Source organism: Phoenix dactylifera, chromosome 1 (genome assembly GCF_009389715.1).
Source record: "Phoenix dactylifera cultivar Barhee BC4 chromosome 1, palm_55x_up_171113_PBpolish2nd_filt_p, whole genome shotgun sequence".
Taxonomy (NCBI): Eukaryota; Viridiplantae; Streptophyta; class Magnoliopsida; order Arecales; family Arecaceae; genus Phoenix; species Phoenix dactylifera.
Window position 1 is genome coordinate 4157178 of NC_052392.1, and position 26330 is coordinate 4183507.

Below are 26330 nucleotides of genomic sequence, written 5' to 3' on the forward strand. Positions count from 1 at the left end.
CCTTTCGACCAATCCTTAGAAACTACTAGTATTAGCAATATTTTGGAGATCCGAACCCTTAGCTTGTGTACGGTCCAGATTTCACCGAGCACTCTAGTATAAATGAGTCTTACAACTTCCTAAATGGAAACTTAATAACTTTAACTTAGGTAGCATACTAACCTAGAATTTGGGTTGACTTAGTAAATACAACCGTGTGTGCTTTAAAATTTTCATTATTTATGTATCTTAAATTAGATTTTAATAAAAAGAGAGAGTTTTTTGAAATTCTTAGCTAGTATGCATTTGGAATTTGGTAGATCAATCGAATTTTTAAAAAAAAGGGGAATAAAAAAATAAAAATAAAAATAAAAATAAATTAAAATATATATATAAAAAAACAACAACAAATTAATCATAACAATAAATGATTCATTTTAATATTGAAGTTTGTGGGTATTTTCGCTGGAAACCCTCACGAGACTATAACTCGTCCACTAGGATAACCTAGGGGTTTAAAGTCTTGTTGCATATGGTAAATGCGATCGCGATGCCTGCGAAAGTGAGTTAGAGCCTTTTTTTTTGCTCGAGGACTAGCAAAATATAGGTTTGGGGGTGTGATAAGTGCATAATAATTCATAATTTAGTTATCTTTCCATAGCACTTATCAATGTTCTTAAACTGATAAATACATATTTTACCATAAAATTGAATAATCATTGAAATAAATTTACAATATGGTAAAAAGAAATAATAATAATTCTTTTCTTAAACCAGATTCTGAACTTATTTCTCTCTTGGTTGTAATCTTTTATGAAAACTACAGAAAAACATATAAGGAGATTGTGTTGACTCGGCTAAGGTTATAATTAAATGGGTTTTGGTCCTGATTAGATTGAAAGTTATAATTGTATGGAAAATATTTGATTACCCTTTTTATTAAGTCATGGTCTTAGTTTTGACCGGTCGAGTTCGATCTGAAGCAGTTTAGCAATAATTAAATTTTAGGGATATTAGGCTCGAGAACAAGTTCAAGCAAATCAACGATCATGACCCACCCCAAATCCAAAGCCAATTTCCAACCAATTCGTTACCTGCCTTCATATAAAATTTATAATAATAATAACTAAATATTCACGATTCACTGTTCATATGAACAGTGTCGCGTTAAAACACTGTTCATATGAACAGTGTTACAAAAAAAAAAAAAAACTAAAATGCCGAAAACACTGTTCATATGAACAGTGTTCCGTGAAAACACTGTTCATGTGAACAGTGTTAGAGAAAAAAATAAATAATACATAATAAATAAATAAATAAATAAATTATAATAAATAAATAAATAAATAAATGGCTCGGCTACTGTTCATCTTCTTCCCCCGAAGAGTATCTCACGCGCAGCTCACCGTCCGCGGCGTCCTCCCGACGATCCCGCGACCAGCATCTCCGCCTCGACTTCCGCCTGTGACGCAGCCCGCAGCCGAGATCCAGCTCCGCCATCAAGCCGCGTCGAAATCCCAGCGTCTCTGCCTCCTCCTCCGCCCGTGGCGCATCCGGATCCCATCCCAGTCTCCGCGATGCCAGCCGGCTGCAATCAACGATCCAGCTCCTCCGCCATCAGTCCGTTCCAGCCGCATCCAACGATCACGCCCTTCTCCAGCGATCTCACGTGCAACAAAAATCAAGCCTCCGCCGAGATCATTCCCAGCATCATGCCCTCCTCCTCGCTGGGGATCCATCACCGGCCTTCGGCGATCTATAAGAGCAAGATGAAGAAGAGGGAGAAGGGGGGGCGGGCTTCTGATAGTCAACTTTAAAGACCACGCAATAGCACGTATCTAGTAGGATAGTAATTACGGGTCTCGATCCACAGGGATTGGGGTACAGTTGTTTTCCTTAAAAAAAAATAAAATATTTAAAAGGAAGAGTTTGTGAAGAAAAACTAAACTAAGGAATTTAATAAAGCAAAATGCAATTAAAAGGATAGCAGTTTGAGGAAAACCTAGGGCAAGAAATTCACCACTAACATCGGAACAAGAGCTATTTGTATTTTAATTTATTCTTGGATTAACATGCAAATTGGCTACAAGCCTAAAAAGCATTTGAATAAAATTTCACAAAAGTAATTTAGGCATAATCCATCTTTAGTTGGCATAAAATGTCTACCCTAATCTAAGGTGGCAGCACATCGCATCTTCCATAAGCATGGACTATCTTATATTTACTTAGTGATCATGAAGAACAGTTGTATAAACATCATACTTAAAATCATAGAAATTAAATATGAGATGAAATAAAATATTCATTAGGAGCAAAATAAAGTTTATACAACTCCAAGAATAAAAATCAAAAATACAAAACCCTTGGCCCTTTGTTAGGGCTGCATCCGGCCCTAGAGAAGAGTTCAGCCTTCCATGGTATGGGGGGTAGCAGCAGCGATGTAGAAGGCCTTCATCACGACTGGATTTTCCCTCCTTTCTCCCGTAGGCTTCCTCTCCCTCTTGGACTTTGTAATGTCCGGGCCCAATACAGACCAGGCCCAATACTGCAGGGCCCAGTTAAATAGTATTGGGCCAGGGAAGGGTTAGCAGGCCTTGCAGGCCCAAGAAGAGTAGGCTGCCATCTCCCCGAGGGCTGAAAGGACAGTACCACCAGGTGGCCAACGGAGAGACCCCCCACAGAGCATGCACAACAGAAAACCGCCACCTCCTCCTTCCCTCGGCAGCCGAGCTGGGAGCTGGCCGGAAGGGGAGGGCAGCTGGTGGCTCCCGGGGCTCTGAGGAAGGAGAGGATGCCACCTCTCCTTGGGGTCAAATCCTAAGCCAAGTATTTATAGCCCTAAAACCTGCTAACCCTGATTTTTGGATATACCCTCCTAAACCTCTAACCCCCTAGAATTACTGTGCCAGAGAGCTTGGCCCTGGAGCTGGAAGCAGAAGGTACCCCACAGCCCTAGGAGAAGAAGGAGGGACTTTGCTGAGAAGGAGGCACTGCCCAACCCCAGTCTACTGAATCAAGGTAAGGGCCCTGTAAGTAGGTCTCTAGGCAAGGGATAGGGTGGTGGTACCCCTCTGTGGGTATTCTCCCCTCTGTTTCATTGATGAAATAGAGGGGAGGAGACCGGCACAGAGAGGAGGAGACCGGCACGGGAGAGAGACAGGAGGAGGACTGTGGGCCGGACCCATGGGCTGCGGGCCGGACCTACAGGCCGCGAGCCGGCCTGAGAACGGTCCGAACCCGAGCCCAACGCCACCCGGGCCGAGCCCAACCGGACTCGGCCTGCGGATGACCGGCCCCGGCCGGGACCGCCCTCGGACAGAAGGGCAGCTAAGGGGTCGCCGGGTCTGGCCGTACCGGCGACAGGCGCGGCCCCGAGGCCGCCAGCCTCAGCCGAACCCCCCCGCCTCTCCGCCGGCGAAGAGGTGGCGGCGCGGCTCCCACACACAAAAAAAAAAAAGAGAAGAAGAGAAAAAAAAAAAAAAAGGAGAAGAGGGTGAACGGAACTTACCTCGGACCACGGCCTTACCTCGCCGTGGTCGGAGCCGGTGAAGACCCGGAGGAGATCCGGCGTCGATCTCCCCCCCCCTCGGCTTTTCCCTTCTTCTCCGGCGTCACTTCGGAGAAAGGGAGAAAGGGGACCGGCCTCCCCCGCCGCTGTCCCGAGAAGGGAGCACCACTCCGGCCGGCGGATCGGAGGGCGCTCTATCTCCCCGGCCGCCTGCGAAAAAGGGGGAGGAGACGGGAGGCGGTGGGGAACCGGAGGAAGGGGGGGAGAGGGAGAGACGCGGGCGAAAGGGGGAGGGGCAGAAGCCTCTGGAACCTCCCGGAAGAAGGAAAAAAAAAAAAAAAAAGAGAGAAAGGAGGGCCTTAACGGGCTAGCGGGTCGGATCCAAGTCCAGATCCGAAACCCGTTAGGCCCAAATGGTTCAAATCGATTGGGTAAGCCCAAATGAAGGGTCGATCCAAGCCCAATCAGATTGGATGGGTCAATTAGGCCTAATTGGTGTTGGGTCTGAATCCGACCAAGCCTGAATGAACCCAAATTAAGTAAATTGGGCTAAATCCGGACCCAATTAAACCCAATTCAGCTGGGTCCGAACCATGTTCATGACAGGTTGACCCCAGCAAGCCCAATCAGCCCTAAATCAAGCCCATACCAGGCCCAATTAAATTGGCAGAAGGCCAAATTAGCTAGGAAAAGTGGACTTAACCACAAATCAGGCCCAACCTTTCCCTTAGAGGCCCAATTAGGCCTCGTAGACTCAAATTTACTTTAATTGGGCTAAAATTTATGATAATGTGAGTCTTATAAATGGTTCCAGGAATTAAAGACTCGTCGTCCAGATCCAAGAAATTTAAATACTACTTATTGTAAGTAACCTGTTCTAATCCTGTTATGGATTATGTCATGTTATTAATGTTTCCTACGCATTTATTTTAAGTATATATGTTTCATGCATGACATGTTACTATGCATAAATAACTTGCATGATCTCAGAAGCTATGACTATGCATGCAACATGATGATGCTGATATTTTAATCATGCATGTAAGTTTATAAAGTCTTAGCTAGCCAAGAGGCACTATAATGGGCTCAAAGATGCTACTGCTCGAATGCAACTGAGCTGGCCTTGCTAGTGGCCGAGAATAACTTCGCTGGCCTTGCTAGTGGCCGAAAATGACTAGCTGGCCCCGCCAGTGGCCGAATGGACTTCGGAGTAGCATCCGAGAGAATGGACCACGGCATGCCGGGGGCACGGTTTCATATGCATATCTATGAAAATTTTGTGACTTGCACTGCTGCCTTGTTTAATTTGCATACATATTACGCCATGATGATTATTAGACAAATATGCATGTCAGCTTCTCAAACCCTGATATACATGTTTAGCCTACTAGTTGATCCGGTAGGATTATGCAGGATTACTTACTGAGCCGTGTAGCTCACGTCAGTTTATGCTTCGTTTTCTTTCAGATCCTCACCAGTGATCGCCATCAGATATGTTTTTGTCTATTTTGTTACAGAGCTTCGTTATTTTTGGAGAAGCTTATATACTTTTGTATATTTGAATAGCAAGAAATTCTGTATTTTTGGTGTCAGACTTAAAGGTTGTACTTAAATATTTTAATATATAAAAGTTTGAATCCTTTTTGGCTACCTGTTACCCCTGTATGAGGCTGCGTGCTACTGTGGGCGATAGTCGGCAATAGCACGGCCGTGTCACGGATCCGGGTTCGGGGCGTGACATTCTTGTGGTATCAGAGCCTCAGGTTAAACAATAGAATAACCATAAAATGCCTAGGGCAAAGGATAGTTAAGAGTGTTACCATCATGAAAAATATTATAATATGCTAGTTTATGGTAATCTTACTGTGAGAACTTTTGACTGCCAGGCGATTGTTTGAGAGATATGGACGACGACAGGAGACCACCCTCCCCGGAGCCTAGTGAGCAGTCGGTCCCCCCAGATACTCCACGGTCTGCAGCTGGTCAGGCAGGCCTAGCCGGAGTATATCAGCTCATGGCACAAGTGCTGCAAGGGCAACAGATGATGCAGCTGGCCGCTATGCCATCAGCAGACTCCTGCTATGAGAGGTTCCGCCGACTAAACCCCCCGACCTTTGAGGGTGGGTCTGACCCCATGGCGGCAGAAGCATGGATCCGGGAGATGGAAAAGATGTTCCGAGCCCTCCACTTTCCTGATGAGGTGACAGTCCGACTGGCGACCTCTATGCTGACAGGAAATGCCGAATACTGGTGGACGGCCATGGAGACGGCTTATGCCGTTGACGGACTCACCTGGAGGGACTTTAAGAGGATGTTTTACAACCAATATTATCCAGACTCAGTTCACCTGGCGAAGCAGAATGAGTTTTTGACGCTGACCCAGACCGACCAGATGTCCGTTCTAGAGTACGCCAATAAATTCAACGAACTGGGACGATTTTGCCCCCAGTTCATGGAGGAGGAGAGAAGCAAGGTAAACAGGTTCGAGCAGGGGTTGAGGTACGGGATTCGGTCCCGAATATCCTCCCATCTATCCTCAAGCTACAAGGATGTACTGGACCGAGCCTTGAAGGTTGAGGCTGACCTGATACGGTCCGGGAGAGAGAGGGAGGACCTGAAGAGGACCCGGTCATCGGGAGCACCGAGTAGTGGGTCCAGGGGCGGCAAGGGATCTGTATCCAAGAAGAAGCCGAGCAGAAGCTGCCCCATTTGTGGCAAAAACCATAGCGGTGCCTGCCTAAGCAAGACCGGGGCTTGTTATTCTTGCGGGCAGACAGGACACATCGCCCGCAACTGCCCTAGCCGAAAAAGGGATGAGCCCAGGCATACTGCACCGGAGGACCAGAGATCGAAGGGTAACCCTCGGGTTTTTGCACTGACCCATCAGGATGCCAGTGCCAGCGATCAGGTGGTGACAGGTACACTTCCAGTCAACTCGGCCCCTGCCCTCATTCTATTTGATTCTGGTTCTACGCATTCTTTCGTGTCAGTCAACTTTTCCAGACAATTACATGGCATACCTGAGAAATTATTAGAACCATGGCATGTTGCTACACCCCTTCAGAAAACCGTAACTGTTGACACTAAATATAGAGATTGCATAATTCAGATAGGGGAAAAAGAATTAGAGACAAATCTTCTACAGCTTGACATGCAAGACTTTGATATTATCTTGGGCATGGACTGGATGTCACAGTATCACGCCCACATTGATTGTTACCATAAAAGAGTGGTATTTCGAATACCTGGGGAACAAGAATTTTTCTTTCAGGGCGACATACCCCTTCAAGGTGCTCCTACACTACACTTTATTTCTGCCTTGAAAGCTGGAAAGGCTCTGAGAAAAGGGTGTATGGCCTGTCTGGCCTGTGTAATGGATACCCAAAAAGAGGTCAAACTGGAAGACATTCCAGTAGTCAGAGAATACCCGGATGTCTTTCCGGAGGAATTACCAGGATTACCCCCAGACCGAGAGATCGAGTTCACTATCGACCTCGCACCAGGAGAGGGGCCAGTCTCCAAGGCTCCTTATCGGATGGCCCCTGCTGAGCTAAGGGAATTGAAGGTATAACTACAAGAACTCCTGGATAAAAGGTTCATCCAGCCCAGTGCATCGCCATGGGGAGCTCCTGTCCTGTTTGTGAAAAAGAAAGACGGGAGTATGCGGCTATGCATCGATTACCGGGAATTGAACAAAATAACCATAAAGAACAAATATCCCCTACCCCGGATCGATGATCTGTTTGATCAGCTGCAAGGCGCCCAAGTCTTCTCCAAGATAGATTTGAGGTCGGGTTACCATCAGCTGAAGATCAAATCTGAGGATGTGCCAAAAACTGCATTTCGAACCAGGTATGGGCATTATGAATTTCTGGTTATGCCTTTTGGACTGACCAATGCCCCGGCTGCATTTATGGACTTAATGAACAGAGTCTTTAAGCAATATTTGGATCAGTTCGTGATAGTTTTCATCGATGACATTTTGATATACTCAAAAAGCCGGAAGGAACATGAAGACCATTTGAGGGTGGTGCTACAAATCCTTCGAGAGAAAAGGCTGTACGCCAAGCTGAACAAATGTGAGTTCTGGCTGGACAGTGTGGCGTTTCTCGGCCATATAATCTCCGAGAAAGGAGTGTCAGTGGACCCCAAGAAGATAGAAGCGGTGGTGGATTGGCCTCGTCCCACCAACGTCAAAGAAATTAGAAGCTTCTTGGGACTAGCCGGGTACTACCGGCGATTTGTAGAAGGATTCTCCAAAATAGCTACTCCCTTGACCCACTTGACTAAGAAACGGGCCAAGTTTATCTGGGACGACAAGTGTGAAAGAAGCTTTCAGGAGCTTAAACAAAGGTTAGTTTCTGCCCCAATTTTAACATTGCCGTCCTTAAATGGAGAATTTACCATCTACAGCGATGCTTCCAAGAACGGGCTAGGCTGTGTGCTGATGCAGGATGGCAAGGTGATAGCCTATGCCTCGAGGCAACTGAAACCCTATGAACAAAATTACCCGACACATGACCTGGAGTTGGCCGCAGTAGTGTTCGCCTTGAAACTTTGGAGACATTATTTGTATGGCGAACACTATGAAGTGTACACCGACCACAAGAGCCTAAAGTATATATTCACCCAGAAGGAATTGAATATGAGGCAAAGAAGGTGGTTGGAACTCCTGAAGGATTATGACCTGAGCATTAAGCACCACCCAGGGAAAGCCAACGTGGTGGCTGATGCCCTAAGCAGGAAATCAATAGTGGGCTCCGCCGCATTACTCACCACTCAACCACAGATTCAGGGGGATCTCGATAAACTACAGGTTGAGGTGATTACCCGAACTACAAGAAGTTTGCTGGCCGCCTTGAGTATACAACCAACCTTGATCGACAGAATAAAGGTTGCCCAGCAGTCTGATGAGCACATCTGCCAGCTCAAGGATGAAGTGGAGAAAGGGTTGCGACCCGAGCTCCAAATGCACCCAGATGGCACTCTAAGGTTTGGCCACCGACTGTGTGTACCGGCAAATATTGACCTGAAAAAGGAAATCATGGAAGAGGCCCACCAATCCCGTTTCTCTATTCACCCGGGTAGTACTAAGATGTACCGGGACCTTCGGGAACATTACTGGTGGAAGGGGATGAAGAGAGAGATAGCTGAGTTTGTGGCCCGATGTTTGACCTGTCAGCTAGTAAAAGCAGAGCACCAGAGGCCGGCAGGGTTGCTGGAACCAATAGAAATTTCTGAATGGAAGTGGGAGCACATCACGATGGATTTTGTTACAGGACTCCCCAGAACAGTAAGGATGAACGATGCGGTATGGGTGATAGTTGACCGTCTCACCAAATCGGCCCATTTTCTACCATTCAGAATTGGTACTCCTTTAGACAAGCTGGCCCAATTATATATCGACGAGATTGTACGCCTGCACGGAGTACCAGTGAGCATCATTTCTGATCGTGACCCCCGATTCGTGTCCAGATTTTGGGGAAGTTTTCAGAAGGCCATGGGTACCGGACTGAGGCTCAGTACAGCATACCACCCCCAGACTGACGGCCAGTCAGAGCGGACAATCCAAACTCTGGAAGACATGTTGAGGGCTTGCACTGTGGACCTAGGTGGAAATTGGGATAGTCATATACCACTGGTGGAATTTGCTTATAACAATAGTTACCACTCTAGTATCCAGATGGCCCCATACGAAGCTCTCTATGGGAGAAAATGCCGATCCCCCTTACACTGGGATGAGGTCGGGGAGCGGAAAATGCTAGGCCCCGAACTAGTCCAGCACACCAGAGACAAGGTACTACTAATTAAGCAAAGGCTTCAGGCTGCCCAAGACAGACAGAAAAGATGGGCTGACAGAGGAAGAAGGGCCTTGAAATTTTTGGAGGGGAACTTTGTCTTTCTAAAAATTTCTCCATCGAAGGGTATCACCCGATTCGGAAGACACGGCAAGCTAAGTCCCCGCTACATCGGCCCATTCGAGATTCTTGCCAGGATAGGCAAGGTTGCCTACAAATTGGCCCTACCCCCGGAGCTATCAGGCGTACACGATGTCTTCCATGTCTCACTACTGCGGAGGTACGTCCCGGATCCCAGCCATGTGGTGCCACATGAGCCTCTGCAATTAAATAAAGATTTAACCTATGAGGAGACTCCCCTGCGCATCATAGACAGAAAAGAGCAAATCCTCCAAAGGCGCACCATTCCCTACGTTAAAGTCCAGTGGACCAACCACACTGAAAGGGAAGCTACCTGGGAATTGGAGGAAGAGATGTGACAATGTTACCCTCAGCTCTTCGAGAACCAAGGTATGCTTAATTTCGAGGACGAAATTTATTTAAGGGGAGAAGGATGTAATGTCCGGGCCCAATACAGACCGGGCCCAATACTGCAGGGCCCAGTTAAATAGTATTGGGCCAGGGAAGGGTTAGCAGGCCTTGCAGGCCCAAGAAGAGTAGGCTGCCATCTCCCCGAGGGCTGAAAGGACAGTACCACCAGGTGGCCAACGGAGAGACCCCCCACAGAGCATGCACAACAGAAAACCGCCACCTCCTCCTTCCCTCGGCAGCCGAGCTGGGAGCTGGCCGGAAGGGGAGGGCAGCTGGTGGCTCCCGGGGCTCTGAGGAAGGAGAGGATGCCACCTCTCCTTGGGGTCAAATCCTAAGCCAAGTATTTATAGCCCTAAAACCTACTAACCCTGATTTTTGGATATACCCTCCTAAACCTCTAACCCCCTGGAATTACTGTGCCAGAGAGCTTGGGCCTGGAGCTGGAAGCAGAAGGTACCCCACAACCCTAGGAGAAGAAGGAGGGACTTTGCCGAGAAGGAGGCACTGCCCAACCCCAGTCTACTGAATCAAGGTAAGGGCCCTGTAAGTAGGTCTCTAGGCAAGGGATAGGGTGGTGGTACCCCTCTGTGGGTATTCTCCCCTCTGTTTCATTGATGAAATAGAGGGAAGGAGACCGGCACAGAGAGGAGGAGACCGGCACGGGAGAGAGACAGGAGGAGGACTGTGGGCCAGACCCATGGGCTGCGGGCCGGACCTACAGGCCGCGAGCCGGCCTGAGAACGGTCCGAACCCGAGCCCAACGCTACCCGAGCCGAGCCCAACCGAACTCGGCCTGCGGATGACCGGCCCCGGCCGGGACCGCCCTCGGACAGAAGGGCAGCTAAGGGGTCGCCGGGTCTGGCCGTACCGGCGACAGGCGCGGCCCCGAGGCCGCCAGCCTCAGCCGAACCCCCCCGCCTCTCCGCCGGCGAAGAGGTGGCGGCGCGGCTCCCACACACAAAAAAAAAAAAAAGAGAAGAAGAGAAAAAAAAAAAGGAGAAGAGGGTGAACGGAACTTACCTCGGACCACGGCCTTACCTCGCCGTGGTCGGAGCCGGTGAAGACCCGGAGGAGATCCGGCGTCGATCTCCCCCCCCCCGGCTTTTCCCTTCTTCTCCGGCGTCACTTCGGAGAAAGGGAGAAAGGGGACCTGCCTCCCCCGCCGCTGTCCCGAGAAGGGAGCACCACTCCGGCCGGCAGATCGGAGGGCGCTCTATCTCCCCGGCCGCCTGCGAAAAAGAGGGAGGAGACGGGAGGCGGTGGGGAACCGGAGGAAGGGGGGAGAGGGAGAGACGCGGGCGAAAGGGGGAGGGGCAGAAGCCTCTGGAACCTCCCGGAAGAAGGAAAAAAAAAAAGAGAGAAAGGAGGGCCTTAACGGGCTAGCGGGTCGGATCCAAGTCCAGATCCGAAACCCGTTAGGCCCAAATGGTTCAAATCGATTGGGTAAGCCCAAATGAAGGGTCGATCCAAGCTCAATCAGATTGGATGGGTCAATTAGGCCTAATTGGTGTTGGGTCTGAATCCGACCAAGCCTGAATGAACCCAAATTAAGTAAATTGGGCTAAATCCGAACCCAATTAAACCCAATTCAGCTGGGTCCGAACCATGTTCATGATAGGTTGACCCCAGCAAGCCCAATCAGCCCTAAATCAAGCCCATACCAGGCCCAATTAAATTGGCAGAAGGCCAAATTGGCTAGGAAAAGTGGACTTAACCACAAATCAGGCCCAACCTTTTCCTTAGAGGCCCAATTAGGCCTCGTAGACTCAAATTTACTTTAATTGGGCTAAAATTTATGATAATGTGAGTCTTATAAATGGTTCCAGGAATTAAAGACTCGTCGTCCGGATCCAAGAAATTTAAATACTACTTATTGTAAGTAACCTGTTCTAATCCTGTTATGGATTATGTCATGTTATTAATATTTCCTACGCATTTATTTTAAGTATATATGTTTCATGCATGACATGTTACTATGCATAAATAACTTGCATGATCTCAGAAGCTATGACTATGCATGCAACATGATGATGCTGATATTTTAATCATGCATGTAAGTTTATAAAGTCTTAGCTAGCCAAGAGGCACTATAATGGGCTCAAAGATGCTACTGCTCGAATGCAACTGAGCTGGCCTTGCTAGTGGCCGAGAATAACTTCGCTGGCCTTGCTAGTGGCCGAAAATGACTAGCTGGCCCCGCCAGTGGCCGAATGGACTTCGGAGTAGCATCCGAGAGAATGGACCACGGCATGCCGGGGGCACGGTTTCATATGCATATCTATGAAAATTTTGTGACTTGCACTGCTGCCTTGTTTAATTTGCATACATATTACGCCATGATGATTATTAGACAAATATGCATGTCAGCTTCTCAAATCCTGATATACATGTTTAGCCTACTAGTTGATCCGGTAGGATTATGCAGGATTACTTACTGAGCCGTGTAGCTCACGTCAGTTTATGCTTCGTTTTCTTTCAGATCCTCACCAGTGATCGCCATCAGATATGTTTTTGTCTATTTTGTTACAGAGCTTCGTTATTTTTGGAGAAGCTTATATACTTTTGTATATTTGAATAGCAAGAAGTTCTGTATTTTTGGTGTCAGACTTAAAGGTTGTACTTAAATATTTTAATATATAAAAGTTTGAATCCTTTTTGGCTACCTGTTACCCCTGTATGAGGCTGCGTGCTACTGTGGGCGATAGTCGGCAATAGCACGGCCGTGTCATGGATTCGGGTTCGAGGCGTGACAGACTTCATTATTTCTTCCTTTGGAAAATCATTCCCAAAATACCCAAAGTCTTCTCTCCCTCCTTTTATTATTTTTTTTTTTGTGTGGAACTCCCCTCCTCCGAAGAGATCCTGGAACCGGACCCCCCAAGCTTGCCTTCATCTTCACGCATTGTTTCCCTTTTATAGCCAGCCCACCTCCCTGTAGATAAGGATCAACAGCTGCGGGATAAGGCCGAATCCTTGATATGCTGCTGGCTCTGGGAGAATGATCCGTGAAGCTCGGGAGGATGAGATGCAATCCGTGGGAGGTGCTGAACTTCATGTTGCAGAGAGGACTTGGCAGGGGCTTCGGAAGACATTGGCAGCCGAATCGCCGGGATTCCTGTTGACGTGGATGCAGGGGATGAGCTTAGATGAGGATGGATCACAACGGGAAGAACGGCAAGATCCTGGAGAAGGTTGGGAGCTCTGTTTTGAAGCAGAGGAAGAAATGAAGAGCCGTGAACTGGGATTTGATCTTATCCGGAAGATGAAGATAAGATGAGCTGGAAGATGTTGGCTGAAGTCGGCTTGAACGCAGAGGAGACATGGCAGTTTGAGAGGATTTCGGATGGTTGAATGCGAACTGGAAGCAGGGGATAAGAGTTGGTTCCGAAACAGGGAATAAGCTTGTAATCCGAGATGCAGGGGATTTGATTTGTGGACGTGATTCGGAGAAGAGGAAGCTCGGGAAGGAGGATGAACTCTGTTCTATTTCCGAAACAAGGGAGGATGTGTTTGGATTTGGTTGGATAAAGATAGAAATTTGTTTGGCAAGCATCGCGGGAGGAGCTGTTCCGTGATTTCGAAACAGGGGAAGAACACGTGAAGCTTGAATGCGAGTGGATGTGGGGGTTGGAGCTTATCCAGGAACAAGAGGAAGGGTGGACGACTGGATTGGTTTGAGAGGATCTCGGAGGCTGGAGTTGGATCACGGAGTATCCGGACATGGGAGGAGATGGAACCTGGATCCATGCGGACGTACTCTGTTCGTGGAGGTTTGGATTCGTTCTTTGGACTACCGAAGATGTGGGCGCTTGGAGTTGGGATCTCGGGAAGATGAAGCTGGACACTGGGAGATGTTCATCCGTGGAGGGGATCTAGCTGGAGAAGCTTCGGAGAAGGAATGTCGTGGAAGGTTAGGAAGATGCTGGGAAGATCCATGAGATAAAGATGGAACAGGGGAAGATGCAGGACGTGGCCGACTCGGGTTGCACGCATGAACCGTGGAGCAGAATAGCTGGGACGTTGGGAGATTCGGATAAGGATGGAACGGCGTGGAAGAAACAGGATGGGGTGGAGTTCGGATTCGGAGGTTGGGAGGAAGTTGGGATCTCGGGATGAAAGGGAACTGCTCCTTGTTTTCGTGAAGGGAAGTCGAAGAAGAAACGCTCACGGCTCGAAGACCCGGGAGCGTGAGGAAGCCTGGGCTTTATCCATTAGCTGGGAATAGGGGATCTTTGGAATGGTGAGAGTGATGAGTGAATGGAGCTTTGGGATCCGTGCAATTAGGATGGTATGCTTTGAGATCTGAGAGATAAATAATTGAAAGGATTTTATTGGTTTTTGAGATTAACATAGGAAAATTGGGTTATGTGGAAAAAGAGTTGGAACGAGTGGGAAGAAATTTAGGTGAACTTGAAAAGCACTGAATTTTGGAAAAGAATTCTTGGTGTCGACTCTGGAAAATATAAAATTGTGAAATGATGTAGTGTCCGTTTAGGCTTTACCTAATTGAGCTTGACTTGACCTGCATGCATTAAACTTAATTAATAAATAATCAAATCAAACTTGAATTATCTTTGATAATTTATTAAAATGCAATGGTGAAGGTAATACATTTTTTTAGTTGAATTTACAAAATATGTGAATTAAAATAATGATAAGTGCTATGAATAAGATATTAATTTATGCATTATTTAGCACTTATCACACCTCCCAACCTACATTTTGCTAGTCCTCGAGCAAAATAAAAAAATACTAACTCACTTTCGCAGGAATCGCGATTGCATTTACCGTATGTAATAAGGCTTTAAACCCCTAGGTGGCCCTAGTGGACGAGTTTTGTCTCGTGAGAGTTTCCGGCTCAGGTACCCACAAACTGCTATCTCTACCCAAAGAATTTTTTTTATTGTTTTATAAAATCTAATTTCAAATGCATAAGTGCCAAGAATTTCAAAAGCACACAAAGTTTTAATTACTAAGTCAGCCCAAATCTTAGGTCAGTATGCAACTTAAGTTGAAGTCATTAAGTTTCCGTTAGGAAGTTGTAAGATTTTTTATACTTGGGTGCTCGGTGAAATCTGGACCATACAGAGCTAAGGCTTTAGATTCCCCAAAATACTGCTAAAGCTAGTAGTTTCCAAGAATTGGTCAGATAAGACCTATTCACTGATTCAAAATCATCTTATCTTGCAGGATTTCGAGAGTTGTGGATGTTTACTTTAATACCTCAAGGGCTTTATCTGTAATATTCCAGTTTACTCGAATTTTTACAACGACGGCTTTCACACTATCATCTTTTTCAAGGTTAATATTATTTTCCCTTTCTCTTCTTTTTTTTTTAAATTTATTTATTTTGTATTTATAAATAAATTATGCACTTTTACTCTTGTAATGATTCCTCCGTATAGCGAGCTTTCAGTCAACAACTCCCACACCAGATGGCATAAGGTGTTAGGCATCCAGACTCCCCTACGGACCTATGCTTGGGTTCCTCATACAAGCCCGCTGACCTTTGATAATAGGTAGCCCTTTTTGATGTACCTGACTAAATTCACTTTTTTTTATTGAATTATGGGATAATAGTGAATTAGATAGGAATGATTCATCAGGACTCAAGGTTGCTACCAGACTTAACAACAATAATGTTGAACCTAACCCTTAGAAGTGTAGGCCATGTGTGTTGTGAAATTTCAAAGTAAAAATTATCTTACAACTCGCTAAAAGAACTTTTAATGAAAAAAACTCAAATTGTCTTACTTCTGACTAATCATTGGGCTTTTAGATTTTATATACTTTGTGTATTTATCATTTCAGCACTAAGGCATAGAAATAAACTTATTTAAAAATATGAAAATGTGAAAAATTTCTTCAAAAATTCGAATTCTATACCCCCCAACCTAGATCAGACATTATCCTCAATGTTGTTTTTTTGTTAATTATTATTATTTTTTATTATTTTTTTAATAATATTATATTATTATTTTTTTATTATTATTTTATTTTGGACAAAAATATGATGCATATGGAGGATAGAAGCCTTATACGTTGGTTGCATCAGTAATATGAGGACTCTTGCTAAGAAATTAGAAAATATGTAATAAAAAATGCAAAAATGTCCTATGAAAATTGGGTTGCCTCCCAACAAGCGCTAAGTTTAACGTCTTCAGTCAGACGCAGTGCATCCTTAATTATATCATACCGGGCTCTGCCGAGTTCTCCAAGAAAGAAAATTTATGGAAAACTGATTGTCGGGCATAGAGTTGACTGCTGCTATGGCCTTTTCTATATCAAAGTCAAAATAGGCCAAGCATGTTTTCAGAGGATCATCTGCCAAAATATAGGAAAGGGCTTCTTCTAAAAGATCATCCATTTTGTCTATTAGGAAGCACTCAACTTTCCTCGCGGGTTGATCAGAGGCACGAAATATATTTAACTTGACCTTCATATTCCCAAAGGATATATTCATCACCCCAGTTCTACAATTTATACTCGCATTGGCTGTAGCTAAAAAGGGTCGCTCAAGAATCACGGAGATTTGTTTCTTAAGATTAGGCACAGGTTCCATATCAAGGACGATAAAATCGACTGGAAAATAAAATTTATCTACCTTGACTAGGTCTTCAATTGTTCCTCGTGGTATTTTTACAGATCGATCAGCTAATTGAAGGAATACCGAGGTTGGTTTTAACTCACCTAACCCAAGTTTCTCATAAACTGAGTAAGGTAAAAGGTGGACACTTGCCCCTAGATCTAAGAGTCCTCGATCAATGAAATTATTTCCTAAGACACAGGAGATGGTGGGAGCACCAGGATCTTTAAATTTCGGAGGGGTGTTGTGTTGGAGAATAGAACTCACTTGCTCAGTTAGGAAGACCTTTTTAGGCACATGTGTCCTAGATTTTCGCTTTTGGGTACAAAGATCTTTGGGAAATTTGGCATAGGAAGGAACTTGTCTAATAGCATCAAGAAGCGGAGGTTGATTTTGACTTGTTTGAAAACCTCCATCATCTCCTCTAGTGAAGTTCCTTTCTTGCCAAAGGGAGAGGGTGAATTAAGAGCTTCAGAAAATGGGATTTTTGAAATATGAGTTTGGGCAGAAGGTGGAAGAGCTGGAGAAGAAGAAGGTTTTGGATTTTCATGTGATACATTTTGCTCCTCTTCTTTACCTTCGTTATTGTTTCCCTCCCCAATCTTATTGTCTACTACACGTCCACTCCTTAGGGTAGTCAAAGCATTGGCTTGTTCATGATGAATTGTATTTGGTTGATTTTCTTGAGTCATGTATTGTCCCCTAGGATTACTCACTGGTTGGCTTGGAAGCTTTCCTTCCTCTCGCTTGTTCAGTGCATTAGCTAGTTGCCCCATTTGGAATTCTAGCTTGGCGATGGATTGCATGTGAGAGTGCACCAATTGTGTAATGGTTTCCAAACCTTGAAGGGAGGTCAACACTTTCTCCTCAAAGGCTGTGTTTCTATGGGGTGGAGGAGGAGTGTGTTGAAATTGAATCGAAGGACGGTAGGGATTAACATTCTGGAATGGTTGAAAGTTTTGGGAATATGGCTGGGAGGTATTGGAAGTCTGCTGCTTCCAAGAGAAATTTGGATGGTTGCGCCATCCCGGGTTATAAGTGTTAGAATACGGATCATTACCCGGTCTAGGCTGTGTTTGAGCAACATTGATGTGTTCTTGCACGAGTTCGGGGAATTGGGATGCTGAGGGGTACTCATGAATAGGGTGGGATGGGCTAGAGCAGATGGCACACACTTGTGCTTGGGAAGAGTTAACGACATGTCCTCCCATCATCAATTGGTCAATCTTATGGGACAATGCATCTACCTTGCTAGACAGGTCCATAGAATGACTTATTTCACAAATGATCCCTTTTCTTTGAGAACTCGGGGGTGCTTGACGAGAACAGGAAGCATGGTGGAGGGAGTTTTCATTGAGATTTTCAAATAATTCCCATGCTTCATGCTCATTTTTAAGCATGAAAGTTCCCCCACAAGAAGCATCAACCATCTGACGGTTTCGATCAGACAATCCGTCATAAAAGCATTGCACTAATTATTAGATGTATGCCCTAGAAGCCAATTTTGGCTGACACATTATTAATTCTAGGACATAATTTGTACTTGACTTTATTATTATTGAATAAATGAAAGGCATCTTTTTCATTCATATTATTATTGTGTCTATGAATCGTCCAAGGAATTAATAAGATGATGATGCATACTCTCAAGAGTTGAGAATTTGAGCCATGCATCATTAGTGATTAATTTCTAAACGCTCCTGATCAATGGATCATCACGAGGACGGTGATCGATCCGATGAGATCAGTGCACACATTACTTTCCCTGTGGATGGACGAGACTCGAGTCCACGGTGTAGGGACACTGAAGTAATAGTGCAGGTGCTTGTTAGAGAACAAGGGTACTGAGTATGACCAATACAAGAAGTCACTTGGATGTCTATCCACTCGTCAGTGACTTGCTTGATGTTGCAGTAGTGTGACTGGTCCTTTGACCTGCGATGCTTCGGCTACTTACAATGAGGTTATTGTAGTTTGACTGCACACATACATGGTCTCTAACCATATGAGTCCATGCAGTGTAGATTGGCTGCAGTAGGTTCACTGTAGGAGTAGGGTATGCACCTATAAGAAATCTATCGACCTTGATAGATAAGGAGAGATCCTATGTGATTTATAAGATTGAGTTCGTAAGACCTCGGCCGGGGCAGATTGCACAGTGGAGAAAGAGTTCTCCGCTCTCGAACTTAAGTCGAATAAATCTTGACATATGACAGACGAAAAGGTTTGACGAGTTATCCATGACCTCCGTCTTGTAGGGATCCACGATAGTAGGACTGTATCACATGATATCTGCACCTAGAGATTCATCATTCTATTCTGCTGGGTAGCCACTACATGCTGCTAGGTGTCACTGGTGGATGGTGTGACTCACAGGGATTATCTCGATGATCGATTAACCCTAATGAGTAGAGTTGGAATCGTTCCAATCCATTGAAAGGAGTTTTCAATAATATTGTGATAAGAGATCACAATATATCTCACTACCAGTCAAAATAGAACCTATGGGGTCACACACACTAGAAGTATTAACCGATCCGATGGTTGAATCATGATTAGGAATCACAAGTAATCAATTCGATTGATATTCAGTTGAAGAAGGAACAAAGAAAATTAATTAATTGGACTTAAACACAAATCCTACTTCGAGTAGGATTCCTAGAGTTCTAATTGGATTAGGACTGGAAATCCTAATTGGAGTAGGACTGAAATTCCTACTTGGAGTAGGATTCCTACAATCCTAATTAGATTAGGAGTTTTGAATTAAAATTGGATTCCTACTTGGAATAGGATTCCTAGAGTCCTAATCGGATTAGGACTTTGGATTCAAATTAGAGTCCTAGTTGGATTAGGACTAAAATTAAATAAGTCCTAATTGGATTAGGATTTCATAAGTCCTAATTAATTATTAATCTAATGAATCAACATGACTCCTAATTGGGTTAGGATTGAAGAGTTCAATTGAGTCATGGTTCATTCAAGTTCTAATTGGATTAGGACTAGTATAGATTGAACCCAATTGATTCATGATTTGATTAATCCTAATTAGATTAGGACTAAACCATGAGAAGGAAACCTAATCCTCCTTGGGAGGATTAGGTTAACCAAGTAAGAGGGGCATGAGCCCCTCTCCTCTTGGTTGGTGCGGCATGAAGAGAGGGGGCTGGCGCCCCCTCTTACGAAACTAGTCTAGGGCTCCTAAATTGTAGGAGCCCTAGATGGCTTTATAAAGGAGGCATGGGGGCCGGCGCCCTAATAGGTGAATCCCTCTTCCTCCAAGCCGTGGCCTCCTCCTCTTCCTCCTTGGTCTTCAGCCGCAAGCAAGGAAGCAAGAAAGATCTCTTGGCGGTCCTCTTCTTCCTCCTTCGTTCGGGATCCAACGCAAGGGAAAGCAAAGGCTGCATCTAGCCTTTTGGATCTTCTCCCTTGATCCCTTCATCTTCTTCCTCCTCCCTCCAGCATTCAAAGGTTGATTGAAAGGGAGGTGATCAGCCATCAAAGTTATCTCTGTAAGGGAGCTAGCACCCCGGGGAGATAGAAAGCTTGGATCAGTTCCTGCTTCGTGTGGATACCCGTAGAGGCCGGGCACTTGAACGGCTTCAAGCGAACCTCCATCCAAAACCACGAACTCCAGTTTGCGGTGATCATCTACCCGCACAAGGTGAAGATCTGATCTGCTAATGTTTTTAAAAATATTTAATCCTTACCCATCTACGAACGGTTCATGAAACAACGTTTATGAGATGAACGTCGATCCCGCTTATGTCGATTCCGCTGCCATCTGAATTTTTTGAATTTTCTGCGGCATGGGCGGGTTCCCAATAGTGGTATCAGAGCCTAGGCTTTGTAGATTAAGGTAAGAATTAATTATCTAAAGGCATCTTAGATCTGAAAATTGAAGGATTATGTGTGCTGAAAATTTCTGCATGCAGATTTTTCAGGGTTGCTGAATTTTTGCATGCTGATTTTTATGTGATAAGATGATGACTCTAATTGCATTGTTAATGAGATTATAAAGTTTAGAATCATGATTAGCATGATCAGCAACCTATGTCATAACATAATCAATTAATTCTCAGATCTGAAATTATAATTGCTGCATATGGTGATGATCATAGGATTCAAACCTTTTTGGTATTAAATGTAAATACCTGCGATGTGATCTGCAATGTCATGTAATTTTTTCAGATGCTTGCATGCATCTTATTTGATGTTTTGAGAGGTCTGCGTGCCTCCTAAAAGAAGATGTAATTTATTATTATTTTTATTTTACATCTGGTTGTATTTCTGTGATGTGATGTACGTCAACGATCAAGTTGAAGACAAGGCATGAGATGAACAGGAGTCTAAGCGGTTGATAGCGATTGGATCAAGAGTTGGTCAAGGATCGAATCAAGGAGGCTTGGAACCAATTCAAGAGTTGAAGACCAGTTGATCGATTGACGTGCATGTGCTTGTAATATGACCTAATTAGAATCCATGATCATCACCTATTTAAAGTTTAGTTTTACTTAATGCTGCGATTATAACTGCCTGCAATGTGCCGTTTGCATGTGATGTGAATGAGAGTTGGGTAGATAGGTTTACATGTGATGTAGCACACCCAATGAGACCTAAACTAAAACCTCCTCAATCAAGTCGAGAGTGAACCGACATGAGAAAGTCATATTAGATTAATTGATCTAATTGGTGTCTAGGAAAGCATGAAAGGTGGTTACTTAATTAGGACCTTACTCTCTGAGTAAGGGGAGCCTCCCACCTGCTTACCTGGCTGTTAGATGTATGCCCTAGAAGCCAATCTGGCTGACACATTGTAAATTCTAGAGACATAATTTTGTACTTGACTATTTATTATTGAATAAATAAAAGGCATCTTTTCATTCATATTAATTATGTGTTTATGAATCGTCCAAGAAATTAATAAGATGATGATGCATATTCTCAAGAGTTGAGAATTTGAGCCATGTATCATTGGTGATTAATTTCTAAATGCTCCTGATCAATGGATCATCACGAGGACGGTGATCGATCCAATCAGTGCACAGATCACTTTTCTTCTAGATGAACGAGACTTGAGTCCACAGTGTAGGGACACTGAAGTGATAGTGCAGGTGCTTGTTAGAGAACAAGGGTACTGAGCGTGACCAAGACAAGAAGTTACTTGGACGTCTATCCACTCGTCAGTGACTTGCTTGATGTTGCAGTAGTATGACTGGTTCTTTGACCTGCGGTGCTTCGGCTACTCACAGTGAGGTTATTGTAGTTTGACTACACGTATACATGGTCTCTAGTCATATGGGTCCTTGTAGTGTAGATTGGCTGCAGTAAGTTCACTGTAGGAGTAGGGTATGCACTTACATGGAATCTATCGACCTTGATAGAAGAGGAGTGATCTTATGTGATTTGTTAGATTGAGTTCTAAGACCTTGGCCAGGGCAGTAATATAAAGTGGAGAAAGAGTTTTCCACTATCGAACTCGAGTCAAATAAATCTTGACATATGACAGACGAAGGGGTTTGACGAGTTATCCATGACCTCCGTCCTGTAGGGATCCACGATAGAAGGACTGTATCATATGATAACTGCACCTAGAGGTTCATCATTCTATTCTGCTGTAGCCACTACATGCTGCTAGGTGTCACTGGTGGATGGTGGGACTCATAGGGATTATCTTGATGATCGATAAGCCCTAATGAGTAGAGTTGGAATCGTTCCGACCCATTGAAAGGAGTTTTCAATGATATTGTGATAGAGATCACAATATATCTCACTACCAGTCAGAGTAGAACCTATGGGGTCGCACACACTAGAGGCATTGACCGATCCGATGGTTGAATCGTGATTAGGAATCACAAGTAATCAATTCGATTGATAATAAGCTGAAGAAGGAACAAAGAGAATTAATTAATTGGACTTAAAACAAGAGTCCTACTTGGAGTAGGATTCCTAGAGTCCTAATTGGATTAGGACTAGGAATCCTACTTGGACTGAGATTCCTACTTGGACTGGGATTCCTACTTGGACTGAAAATCCTATTTGGAGTAGGACTGGGATTCCTACTTGGAGTAGGATTCCTACAATCCTAATTAGATTAGGAGTTTTGAATTAAATTTGGATTCCTACTTGGAGTAGGATTCCTAGAGTCCTAATCGGATTAGGACTTCGAATTCAAATTAGAGTCCTAATTGGATTAGGACTAGAATTAAACAAGTCCTAATTGGATTAGGATTTCTTAAGTCCTAATTAATTATTAATCTAATGAATCAACATGACTCCTAATTGGATTAGGATTGAAGAGTTCAATTGAGTCATGGTTCATTCAAGTTCTAATTGGATTAGGACTAGCATAGATTGAACCCAATTGATTCATGATTTGGACTAAACCAAATAGGAGCCCTAGATGCCTTTATAATGCTTTGAAAGGAGGTGCCCTAATAAAAAGTGAAGCCCTCCTCCTCTCCATCACGTGGCCACCCTCCTCTCCTCTCTTTTCAGCCACCAACAACAAAGGGAAAAAAAGGATCTTGGTGGCCTCCTTCTTCCTCCACCATTTGGTTCCAACGCAAGGAAGAAAAAGAAGGCTGCAGGGCTTCGTTCCTCTTCTTCTCTTCATCCTTCTTCTTCCTCCTCCCAAGCACAATCAAGGATTGATTGAAGGGAGGATATCAGCCATCAAAGTTATCTCTGCAAGGGAGCTAGCACCCCGGGGAGATAGAAAGCTTGGATCGGTTTTCTGCTTCGTGTGGATACCCGTAGAGGCCGGGCACTTGAACGGCTTCAAGCGAACCTTCATCCTAAACCACGATCATCAGTTTGCGATGATCATCTACCCGCACAAAGGTGAAGATATGATCTTCTAATATCATTTAAAAGTTTTTAATCCTTATCTATCTACGAACGGTTTTTAAACAACGTTCATGCGATGAACGGTTGATCCCGCACATGCCTCTTCCGCTGCATCTGAATTTTTTGAATTTTCTGCGGCATGGGCGGGTTTCTAACAGTGGTATCAGAGCCTAGGCTTCGTAGATTAAGGTAAGGATTAATTATTAGTAGGCTTATTAGATCTGAAAATTGAAAGATTATGCATGCTGAAAATTTTCTGCATGCAGATATTTTCTAGGATGCTGATTTTTGCATGCTGATTTTTATGTGATAAGATGATGATTCTAATTGCATTGTTAATGAGATTACAAAGTTTAGAATCATGATTAGCATGATCAGCAACCTATGTCATGAGATAATTAGTTAGTTTTCAGATCTGAAAATTATAATTGCTGCATGTGGTGATGATCATAGGATTCAAACCCTTTTGGTATCAAATGTAATGACCTGCGATGTGATCTGTGATGTCATGTAATTTTTCAGATGCTTGCATGCATCTTATTTGATATTTTGAGAGGCCTGCGTGCCTCCTAAAAGGAGATGTAATTTATTATTATTTTTATTTTACATCTGGTTGTATTTCTGTGATGTGATGTGCGTCAACGATCAAGTTGAAGACAAGGCATGAGATGAACAGGTGATCTAAGCGGTTGATGGCGATTGGATCAAGAGTTGATCAAGGATCGAATCAAGGAGGCTTGGAACCAATTCAAGAGTTGAAGACCAGTTGATCGATTGACGTGCATGTGCTTGTAATACGACCTAACTAGAATCCATGATCATCACCTATTTAAAGTTTAGCTTTAATTATTGCTGCGATTATAACTGCCTGCAATGTGCCGTTTGCATGTGATGTGAATGAGAGTCGGGTAGATAGGTTTACATGTGATGTAGCAAACCCAATTGAGACCTTAATTAAAACCTCCTCAATCAAGTCGAGAGTGAACCAACATGAGCAAGTCATATTAGATTAATTGATCTAATTGGTTTCTAGGAAAGCATGAAAGGTGGTTACTTAATTAGGACCTTACTCTCTGAGTAAAGGGAGCCTCCCACCTGCTTACCTGGCCAATTGTTCGATTACCTCTTATGAAGAGCTCAAGTTGCAAACACTAAGACCTGATTAACCAATATTAAGTCAATAGGTCTTCCACTGTAGTAGAGCTGCTAAGGCCTTTCTGATGTTGATTTGTCTCGGCTGGATACAGTGGTCAAGTTGCATCGGGGGGCTGGACCTCTCTATAGACATGAGATGTTGTAGGGTAAAGATGGGGTTGGGCACCAATAACTGTTAGGTGAGGACCCAATGACGACTTTATTCCTACGGTTATACGGTGGGTCTGACTTAACTAAGAAATGGGACCAATAACTGTTAGGTGAGGTCTTCATGGCTTAAAGACCATGTTACACTGCAACATGCTTGAGAAGCATTGTACAAGAGTTGTACATTCATCAATCTATGTATCACCAATAACTGTTAGGTGAGGTGGCATGTAAATCGATGGGACCACAGTACCCACTAGAGACCCTAGTTGTGTGGAATTTCTGTTTTCCTACCAGGAGAGTGTGAGGAACTCGAGAAAATAGTGGGAGGTACATTTGTTCTAAAAGACCCTAGAACAAATTAGAATCAAGTACAAAATTCTAACTAGAATCTTTACTCTCTGAGGATTATAAAGTCAGCTTCTAGACTCTTAACTCATATCCTATAGAACAACCGTTTGACCAAACCCAATTATAAAGACTGGCTCCGCAAATTTCAAAATAGTTTTGAATTATGAGAAATTCGGGTATATGCTAGACCATGGAATCTCCGTTTTACCAATCCGTCCGATCACTAATCAGCATAAGACGCTTGTTAAAGTGGACGACCAATGACAATAAAGTTAGGTGCTGCACAATGGCATCCATGTCCAATGCATTACAATGCCAGCATGAGAACATGAAGACTGCCAGGGACATTAAATCACCTGCAAGAGTTGTATGGTGATCAGAGTTACGCAGCTCGGTTTGAAGTGTTCAAGAGGCTCTTCAAAGCCAAGATGCACGATGGGCAGTATGTCCATGATCATGGTTTGACCATGATAAAGGACTTAAAGAAGCTTGAGAAGCTCGGCATGACCATGCACAAGGAACTGCAAATGGATTTGATCCCGTAATCCCTTCTAGCTTCATATGAACAATTTATAGTAAATTACCATATGAACAAGATTGTATGCACCACAATAGAGCTGTTAAAAAAATTGGTAACTACCTTAGGGACGCTGAAGAAGTTCAAGGGGCATCGTTTTCGCTGTCAAGTTGGTTTCTACTTTCAAGAGAGAGTCTATTTGGAAGAAGAAGAAGCCTGCGAAGAAGCAGAAGACTAAGAAAACACCAAGTAAGGAAGTTCCAAGAAAAAGGCCAATTGCAAGGAAAAGTGTTTCCATTGCATCATGAACGGCCATTGGAAGAGGAACTGTCCTACATACATGGGAAGCATAAAGAACATGAAGGGTGACAGATCTTCAGAAGGTATGTCAGATATGCTCAGGATACTTAGGGACTGTTACCTATTGCTAGCAGAAATTTGATTTCTGTATTTTATTTAGCACAGAAAGATTTTTATTTATTTGAAAATTAAATTGATTCAAAATGGTTTTATGATTGACAGTCTCTATCACATACATATGGATGTATCTGTGAATATATCTGAGCAAACAGTGAATACCATAGGATCTAATAGATCCAAAAATGAGATAAATCTAAAGTATTTATGGCACCTCAGGCTTAGCCATATGGGAGAAGACAGAATAAACAAATTGGAGAAACATGAGCTTTTGGGCTCATTGACTTTCGAGTCATATTTGATTTGTGAATTCTGCCTTCAAGGAAAGATGGCCAAATTATCCTTTATAGGACACAGGGAGGTCCACTGAAATACTTACCCTAGTACACACTGATGTGTGTGGCCCATTCGATGTGCAGGCTGGGGGTTGTAATTTTTTACTTCATTTTACCGATGATTACTCATGGTATGAATATGTGTATGAGACACAAATAT